Below are 9,029 nucleotides of genomic sequence, written 5' to 3'. Positions count from 1 at the left end.
ACTCTAGCTTGTGTCAAGACAAAACCCGCCAGGACAGGGCCCATTCTCTATAGTATACATCAGACAAGTCCTAAGTGGATCAGAGTTAATGGTCCATCCATGTGATATCTGGATGGGAGAGCTGGGATCACAGCTCAGTGGGTGAAAGTGCTTGCTGTGCAAGCAGGAGGACCTGAGTTCAGATCCTCCAAACCCGCGTTAAAAAAACAGAAATGCGAACATGGCTGCACCTTTAACTCCAGCTTCAGGGTCTGGACACAGGTGGGACTGTCCAGGGAGGCAGTCACCAGCTAGTTTGGATGAAACAGGGTTTCCAGGTAACTGAGAGGCTGTGTTAAATAAATAAATAAATAAATAAATAAATAAATAAATAATAAAGTGGAGAGGTAAGTGAGGAAATTACCCCAGCATGTCCATGAATGTGCATTTGTGCAAGCGCACACACACACACACACATACACACACACACACACACACACACACACACACACACACAGAGGAATGGATGGAGCAATTATTACATAAATAAGTTGATAAACTAACCCATGGCTAAAGTGTGGGAAAAGACTCTTCCTTGCTATGACTCAAATTTCAAAGGTCACGAGGAAAAGCACTGACGCATTTTGTTATATAAAGCACATATTGCAACAAAATTATTTGAAAGCCAATAAATTGCTAAGTGTGGTGGTGGGGAAACTCAAAACTTTATCACAGTAAGTAGTTCATACTGTAATTATATAACACCCTTCTAAAATTATGAAGGGAAGCCTACCCAAAAGGGCTGCAAACACTTGATAGGAAGTCAGGTATTGTGGTACTTTCCTGTAAAGGAGTCCTGCTAAAGGAAAGGTGAAGACAGTGGGAGTTAGTGTTGAAGGTCACCCACCCTTTGGTACATAGCAAGACCAACCATAGCCTGAACTACATGGGACCCTGTCTCAAAACAGTACAATTCCTGGGATTATAAACAAATAAACACAAACAAGAAATGCAAACAGGCTTTAACCCTAAGACACAAGCATGCCCAACTTGTGATAAGTGCAAACCAAAATTACGCTGAGAAGTTTTCATCTGTCATAGTCTACCTTTAGCCCCATTCTTCTCAGCACACCTTAGGAAAAGGCGCTCTCATATCACTGTGGGAAAGGAAAGCAATAAAATGTGGACAGGTGCTAGAAATTATTTAGCCAATCGTGTATGTGTTTGTCATTTGAGCCAGCAATTTGATTCCTGGAATCAATACCAAATCTACAAGGACACGCAGACATGGACTTGTCAAGAAAATACTGCGGCACGGTGACAATGCAATGCCTTCTGGTCCCTTGGGGAAGACAGGATTATGGCTCTCATCTCTGCTATCGTCTCTAGATGTTAGAAATAACCAGGCATTTTGAGCACCAATAAAAGGATTTAGCTTGTCACTGGTTATCAAAGATACACAGAGGCATCATGGGCTTCCTTTGGAGTAGGAACAAGTAGAGGGAGAGGCAGTAAGTCAGTCACAAAGATGAGTTCTGGATAAAGACCACAGTATCATACTTTCAGTCCACAAGTAGATACATATACCTTGTTTCTGAATGTACAGTTGGAATTGATTCTCTCTCTCTCTCTCTCTCTCTCTCTCTCTCTCTCTCTCTCTCTCTCTCTCCCTCCCTCCCTCCCTCCCTCTCTCTGTCTCTCTCTGCCTCCCTTCCTCCCTCCCTCTCTCCCTCCATCTCTCTCTCTCCCTCCCTCCTTCCCTCCTTCCTTCCCTTTTCCTCTCTTTCTCTCCACTCTTCCTTCTCTAAAAAAAGAACATTTAGTTGACTAGCTACTATCACAGCGTGAAAGACGCAAGCGAAAGAGAATTCCCACTTTGGACCAGAACAGAAAGGCCAGTTTGTTGAGAACACTGCAAGGGAGCGAAAAGCCAGTCAGTAATTAGAATGCTGCCTCCATGGGCATCAGTATCCTTGACAGGCAGAAGAGTCATTTCACCAGACTGTGGGGTAAGACCTACCATAGAGAGGGGTTCTGAGAACCAAGAGGAAGAGTGAAGACCCTACATCCCCTATCTCAGCCACCCTCACAGCCAAGAGAGATGACCACGGGCAAAATGAAATTTGAGGCATGGGCTAGGTAAAGAACAGTCGATGATAGAAAGTAGTCAATGGCATTGATTTATATAATATACATATTATATTTAAATTACACATATACACATACACACACACATATATATATACTTATACATACACATATACATCTATACATATATAGATCTATACATATATAGATGTGTATGTGTATGTATAGTATATATATGTATGTGTATATGTGTATGTTTATATGTATACATATACATATACTTACATGTATATATGTATGTGTATGTATGCATATGAGTATATGTGTATGTATGTGTATGTGTATATGTGTGTGTGTATATATATATGCACATACCAAGCCTACCAAGTAGTACATTGAGTTAACATACAAGTGGATTTATGTGGGTTTTTGAATCTCAGTCAGAAAAAGGGAAGAAAATGAGTCTGCACACACATGGGAGTTGTAAAGCATACAATTACAGCTCATCCTCAGATGTAGGTTAACACTACAGCTCTGTGTGATAATAAAAGTCCAAATTTGAACTCCAAGGAAGCTGCCTGCACATCTACTGGACACTGGCTGAGCAAGAGGAGGAGAGACAGTACGATGCAGGTCCTGGGAAGACCTATGAGAAAATATGACAGAGGTAAACTCATAAAAACTCAGGGACCTCTAAATCAGAAGAATGTTAGGAAGTCTGGTAGGTATGAGCAAGGCAGGATATTTTCAAATTACAAGACAGATTGCTGTATCTTGCTCCTTGTGACAGAATATTGAATAGCATCTCGTCACACTGGGTGCCAGGAAACAGGCTTAGACTGAGGAATGGGGAGTCTGCTGTTAGGTCCATATACAAGTCAGTGTAGCCAGCCTATCATGAAATAGAAATCTCAATGGTTTAAAAAGAAGTGACGTATTTGTTCTAATTCTCACTAGGTAGCCTACTATGTATGTGCCCAGAATCACAGAGCAAAACCACATCACTACACCTAAGACTTGTGTGCCTCTTCAAAAACAAAACAAAGCAAAGCAACAACAACAACAACAAAAAATCCTCTGGCAGGCCACTGGGGCCCGGTTAACAGAAAGTGTTTGGTTGCACATCTGAAGTACATGTCAAGGGCTACGTTCTGTTCAGCGACAAAGTCAGGCACAGGCAACAGCCACCCATTACCACATGGAAATGGTCTCTTTAAGATTAAGCCTACACAAGGAGGAAGCCAATTTGGAAGCCAGGTGATCAGGCATGCAGGAATCCCAGCTCTCACAAGTCAGGCTTGAACTCACACCAGAGGCTCACCTCACTGGAGATCAAACACAGGCCACCTGGGGAGCAGAAAGAAGTGGTGGGGGGGGGGGGAGGGAGGGGGCTTTACCAAGGTTTTGATGGAGTTGAGTGTGTTTTCACAGGGGTGTGAGGAGGAGATGGGATCAAATGGTAGAGATTTATTATGAAAAATAATTGTTAAAACTACATGAAAAGCTGCATGGACATTTATTGCACAGTTTTATTTTAAGCACCAGCTATTGACCATGATTTTGAAAAGGTATTTAAATGCAAAATTAAGGTGAAGAGAGGTATGGTGGAAAATAAGGACATTCTCAATGATACCCCACACTATTAGACTTCAATATTAAATGCCAATTCTTGGACTGCAGCTATTGCATATTTTTCCCATTTCCAAGCTAGTTGGCCTACCAAAAAAATTCCCTGTGATGAATAGCAGTGGCGTGGAATGTTGTGGTATTCAGAGATTTTGTGTAGAAGGGGTCATTTTATGCTATCATATTGGCAAGATGCCCCTGCTGAATAAAACTGTAAAAAAAAAAATGAATGGTGTCTTTATGTTCAAAATTAAAAGCTCACAATATATTTATTGTCCTGTTGCTAAAAAATGTTCAGATTGTAATCCATTCCTTTTGCAGCTTAGTGGGGGGGGGGAGATACACTCTCAGCTGTACAGAAATGTAAGTGGAATCAACATTATGAAACACAAAGACGACACAAAGATCACTTCTTCTAACTCTCTTATTTTACAAATGAGAAAAAAAAAGAGGATATTCTGAAGTCCTTGAGGTTTTGGTGATTTAGCTGAGACTAAAACAAAAAAATGATGGCTTCCCCATCTGGCATTTCTTCCACGACCTAACTTAAAACCATGGTGGTACTTTCCCACCTATACATTCAGTCTACAGATGAAAGTTGAATAAACATGGAAGCAAATCCTACCTCTCAGGTGACTTTCTCATTAACTGCATCTCCCCTGTCATACTGAGAGAAGACTTAGAAAGAGCCTCAGTTAGCAGCTCTTGGTTCTGCCAGGTCTATCAATGGTGCCTGACAAACAGTGATCAAAATAAACTCAGTGGAAAAGAAGAGGACGTGGCAGTTGTGCCAAAATTTCTAAAACTCTTTCCAAAAGCAAAATTGCTGCCATGTTCCATCAGGGGGATAAAAGAGTCAATGTGTATTTAGCATATGAAGGTAATTAAATTTGAGCATTGGGTTTTGTCTTGTGAAAAGCAATTTACTCACTTTCAGTTCAGACTCTTACACATAGTGTGTTCAGTTTCTCCCCATGTCTATAAAACTCATTGAAAGCCCAGCACATAAGTTCACTCAGTAATCCTAGCAATGAAGAAAATTTGTCACAATGCTGCCATGTAAAGCTTTATAGCTCAAGACTGGAATATCTACTACAATTACATCATCATTTTTTCCCAAAGAGAAAGTATTTTTAACTGCAAAAGGGATTTTTAAAAACTTCCTATCTCAATTCATTTCTATTCCTAAAACAAACTAGGTAGTAGTCTTTTAGAGACTTAATTAACAGAGATTATCAGTTGTATTTTATTTGAGAATAAAATATATTTTAATCCTTATGTATGTTGACTCTAACAATCTAGGAAAATTCTGTGTGCGCTAACACCACCAAGTGAATCTAATAAAACATTTACTGCTCCAGGTAAATGAGTTACAGCAAATTAAGTAACTCATTCTTGTGTTTATGAGGGCTTTTTAGTGCACCCTTGTGGTAAAGTAATAAATTACAAATGCAACATTAAGGAAAAATCCTGACGGCAAAGTCAGAGAAGCAGAGTCCACCACTTTCATCACCACCCGCAGGAAGCACCAACCACTGCCTGATCCCAGAGCACAAAACCAAAATCAAAACAATATAGTATGGGTGTTCTTCAGCGTCACAGCCAATGGCGACGGCGAGCCCATGGGCTGTGTCTCCTTTGAGTTGTTTGCAGACAAAGTTCCAAAGACAACAGAGAACTTTCATGCTCTGAGCATTGCAAAGAAAGGATTTGGATGTAAGGGTTCCCCCTTTGCACATAATTATTCCAGGATTCGTGTGCCAGGGTGGTGACTTCACACGCCATAATGGCACTGGTGGCAGGTCCATCTATGGGGAGAAATTTGAGGATGAGAACTTCGTCCTGAAGCACACAGGTTCTGACATCTTGTCCATGGCAAATGCTGGACTAAACACAAATGGTTCCCAGTTCTTTTATGTGCATTGCCGAGACTGAGTGGCTGGCTGGCTGGATGTGGTCTTTGGGAAGGTGAAAGAAGGCACGAGCATCGTGAAAGCCATGGAGCGCTCTGGGTCCAGGAATGGCAAGACCAGTAAGAAGAGCATCATTTCCTACTGCGGACAACTCTAATTCTTTTGACTTGCAGGCATCTTACCCACCGTATCATTCCTTCTGTCGCTCAGGAGAGCACCCCGACCCCATCTGCTCCCAGTACTCTGTAATCTCTGCTTTCAGTGAAGTTCTTTGGGTTCCATATTTTCCTCATTCCCTTCTGAGTCTAGCTGGATTGCAGAATTATGCTTATGATTATGAGTAAAAATAAATAGGAAAAAATGAGAGCAATAAAAACCTGGCTTATTATTAAGAGAGCAATGAAAACCTGGCTTATTGGCCCACTTCTCTAAACCCAACACTGCATCCAGATGCAGGGGGATTTCTGTGAGTTTCGGGCCATCCTGGGCTACCTGGCAAATTTCGGATCAGCCTGATATTTCAAACGAGAGCTTGTGTCAAAAAATTTAATTCATTTCCAAATTGCTTGTTCAAACTCCCAACCATCATAAGAGAAAATGGCATTTTAACAACACCTTCTTTCAAATTGTCAAATTTGTTCACAGCTCTGATCTTGTTGTTTATTTGTTCATTTATTTGCTTTAACTAACATGAGAAGTGCCTGAACTATGTAAAAGGAGATATTTTTCTCCTATTAACTTATAACCAGTACAAACACCCAGCCAAGTGTTACTAGGAGCATCTCGCGCTCAGCTTGGGAAAAAAGAAATTGTCTAAAGTGCAAAGTTAGGTGACTGTCTGAGATGTTCTCACAAAGATTAAGACAAAATGCTTTTCAAGGATAAATAGCAAGGTCATATTTCCTTCTCCCTGTGTGCTGCATATTGCATGTTACACATGCTCATGGCCCATGCGCATGAATATGCTCTATGCATTAATGTGGAAGTTAGAAGATGCTGCGTGTCTTTCTCTGTTGTTCACCATATTATTGTCTTGAGAAGTGGTCCATCATGAACCTAAATTTCCGCCATTTTATCTGGGCTACTTGGCCATAGAAATCCATCAGTTTCTGCCTCCCAATCCTGGGGTTATACAGCTACATTTGCACATTTTTTTTTATCTCTTAACTTTCATGTGTTTGTATGGTATGAACCTATGTGTGCGTGTTTATATGTGTGGAGGTACATGTGTGTGTAAGTACACATATATATGGGTATACGTATAGGTAGAAGCCCAAGGTTATTGTCAGGAATCATCTCTCATCACTCTTCCACCTTATTTATTGAGGAAGAGTCTCTCAGTCAAACCCAGATTCACCAACATGGCTAGTCTTGATAATTAGCATGTTCTGTGGTAGCTTGAGACTCAGTATTCCAAGGCTGCACACTCATGGGTGGGCTGCTGCATTTACCCAGCATTCATGTAGCTTCTGGGGATGCGGAACCCCCATCCTCACTATTGTGCAGCAAGGACTGAAACAGACACCAATCTCTTCGGCGCCATGTGTGACTTTTCACATCCTTTCCTGGACCTCATGATCATGCAGAAAGCTCTTACCCACTGACTCATCTCCCTTGGCCTCTAAGGTCAGATTTTCAAAAGCAAGAAAATGCCTGTACATGATTTAGAAAAGTAATGACAGAGAGATAGAGAGAACGTGTGGAAGAGAACCACAAAGAGGCAGGCCATTGGATGTCTAGTTTCTACTGGATGTTAGGTTAACCTGTATTTATTACATTATTACCTACACATAAAAACATATGAATAAGTAAGGTACACAGGAGTCTCCAATGACAGTACCTGACAAAACAAAGATAAAAATTCTGTGCCACAGGCTACAAACAACAGAATAATAAAAAAGGAAGACAAATGTAATTACTGTCACTTTCTGCAAATTATAAAACATAACAGTGGGTATGGTGTGGCTAGGCAGTGTGGGAAAAAAAAAACCTCAACTTGCTGTGAATTATTCATTGGCCATCTTGTGATCTGTTCACATACTGATGCCTGGAGCAGACATTCGATGGCCATTGTTGAACCTCGTGTCAATCCAAAAATCAAGGGCTGTGCTTAATAAATATTTTATGACCAATGGTAAAATTGGTTTATCTTTAAGAAGATTCTAATAATTTAAGGCAAAGAATATATTGTTTCCAAAAAGAATTATTATAAACATATGGCACACAATGCCTTTTTGAAAAACAGGTACCCTAGGGGATGTACCTCAGAATTAAGCACGTGCTTTTCCCTGAGATCAGTATTCAGGACTGTTACAAAAAAAAAAAAAGCATTGTTGTACATAGTTCATTTATATATTTAAAGTATATCTGAAAGCATAGTTTTATGTTAGTTACTAAAAATGTCATTGTTTCATATTAAATACTATCTGATATATAGGAAAACATTTTTCCACTTATTTTTAGCATTTAATTTTTCAAAATCGTCTACAGCCAACTTGTCTTATCACTGCAATATATTTTTGCTCAGTGACTTGTATTAGGACTAGGAATCCTGCCCGCCACCAGTCAAGAGAAATAGTCTTTGTCTCATCAAGCGAATCTGGTGCAATGAGAAAAAGCCAAGGAAACTGGAACCTAAGACAGCCTATGAGTGCTGGAAAGGGCTGTAGCAGTGCCAGCTAGCTAGCTAGTGGAAATGGTGGAAGGCTTTTCATGGAATAGAGTGGAGTGGATCATGCTGGCTCAGTGATGAGCACAGAGAGCAGCCAGATAAACTCCACAGAATATTAAGGTTGTCGAGACGAGCATCCATATGACTGACTATGCAGTATTAAATAAAGAGCTTGAGAAGGCAGCTGGGCATGATGGTGCACACTGTAATCCCAGCACTCTGGGAGACAAAGGCAGGCGGATCTCTGTGAGTTTGAGGCCAGCCTGGTCTACAAAGCCACTCCAGGACAGCCAAGGCTACACAGAGAAGCCATGTCTCAAAAAAACCAAAAACAAAACAACAATAACAAAACCCAAAAACAAAACAACAAGATAGCAACAACAACAACAACATAAGAGCTTGAGACGTTAGCATTGCATAATTTTATTAGGTCATGTAGCTTTTTTAATGTTACAAATATTCCAGGTCTCTAATATTAATTCCATCTTCCATGATCCAATCCAAAATTATAATATGCAAAAGATATTTTTCCTTTACATATTGAGTGACAGACACAATGTTAAGCCTGTAGTAATTATAGCTTAAAAATCCTCTATTTAAAGGAAGATAGGAGATGACTGCAGATGAATTGTAAGTAGAGAGTAAGGCGGGGATATGTAAATGTTTAAAGATGCAAGACCACTTTGCTGCCTTTGAAGTACTCCGTGCTCAGTGTGACTACCTTACAGGCAATGAATGGGAGAGTGGGGAGG

The 9,029-nt window shown here is 40.4% G+C and overlaps 1 pseudogene across 1 annotated transcript; it reads left to right on the top strand.

The window, feature by feature from the left end:
• The first annotated feature begins 220 nt into the window (after positions 1–220).
• On the top strand, positions 221–5,763 carry LOC311593829 (peptidyl-prolyl cis-trans isomerase A-like; annotated as a pseudogene). The gene is made up of 2 exons: positions 221–317; positions 5,444–5,763. The product of its transcript is annotated as a peptidyl-prolyl cis-trans isomerase A-like (transcript).
• Positions 5,764–9,029: the final 3,266 nt, after the last annotated feature.

Source organism: Acomys minous (assembly GCF_964271855.1).
Source record: "Acomys minous genome assembly, chromosome: 3".
In the NCBI taxonomy this organism is placed as follows: Eukaryota; Metazoa; Chordata; class Mammalia; order Rodentia; family Muridae; genus Acomys; species Acomys minous.
Note: the sequence above shows the minus strand (reverse complement) of the source record. Positions and strands in the feature narration are given on the sequence as shown.